A 714-nucleotide genomic window follows, 5' to 3' on the forward strand; every position below is an offset into this window, starting at 1 on the left:
CCGAAAGGATTGTTTACAATAATTAATCAGAATCAGAAGAACTGTTTGAATTCTCTGTTGAAATTCCTCTCTAACTCTCTTCTTGCTGTTATTCTTTTCATTCTCCTTTGATACATCATTATCACCCTTCTTCGATTTCTTCCTAAGGATCTCTTCAACTACACTTGTAGTGGATTCACCATTAGAATTCTCACCCTCCAATTTGCTTTTGCTTTGCTCTTGATTGTTCTAAAAACATTCTTGTCCTTGGTAAGCTTTGCTCTTACTTTGCCATTCATTCGATAATAATCTTGATGTGCAAACAAGTAAGATCTGAGCAGTTCTCTCGGAAAGCTCACAAATTTCAACACTATTACTTGATCGCCATGTTGAATAGTCAACTGCGATAATTTGATATCTTGATTTTAGACTTGGTGTACCAGCTTAGTTATTATCTGAATCTGAATTTGAATCTGATCAGGGCATGAAATCAAAATCTCCAATTTTAGATCAACATTGAAAGGCAACTCTCAAATTTGTTGCTATGATTCTATGCATGTATTATATATATGAATATTGCAGGATATGATGGCCATGATTCCAGTTCTTTATTGGGAGAAATTCGATCTCCTCTTCCTGAAACAAAAATATCCTTCATTTGGAAGATTGTCATAATTATGTGGGGGTGGGTGGGTCGTGAAAAAAGGATGTCCATAATTACGTGGTCCAGAGTGG

This window comes from Naegleria gruberi (assembly GCF_000004985.1).
Source record: "Naegleria gruberi genomic scaffold NAEGRscaffold_198, whole genome shotgun sequence".
Taxonomy (NCBI): domain Eukaryota; phylum Heterolobosea; class Eutetramitea; order Acrasida; family Naegleriidae; genus Naegleria; species Naegleria gruberi.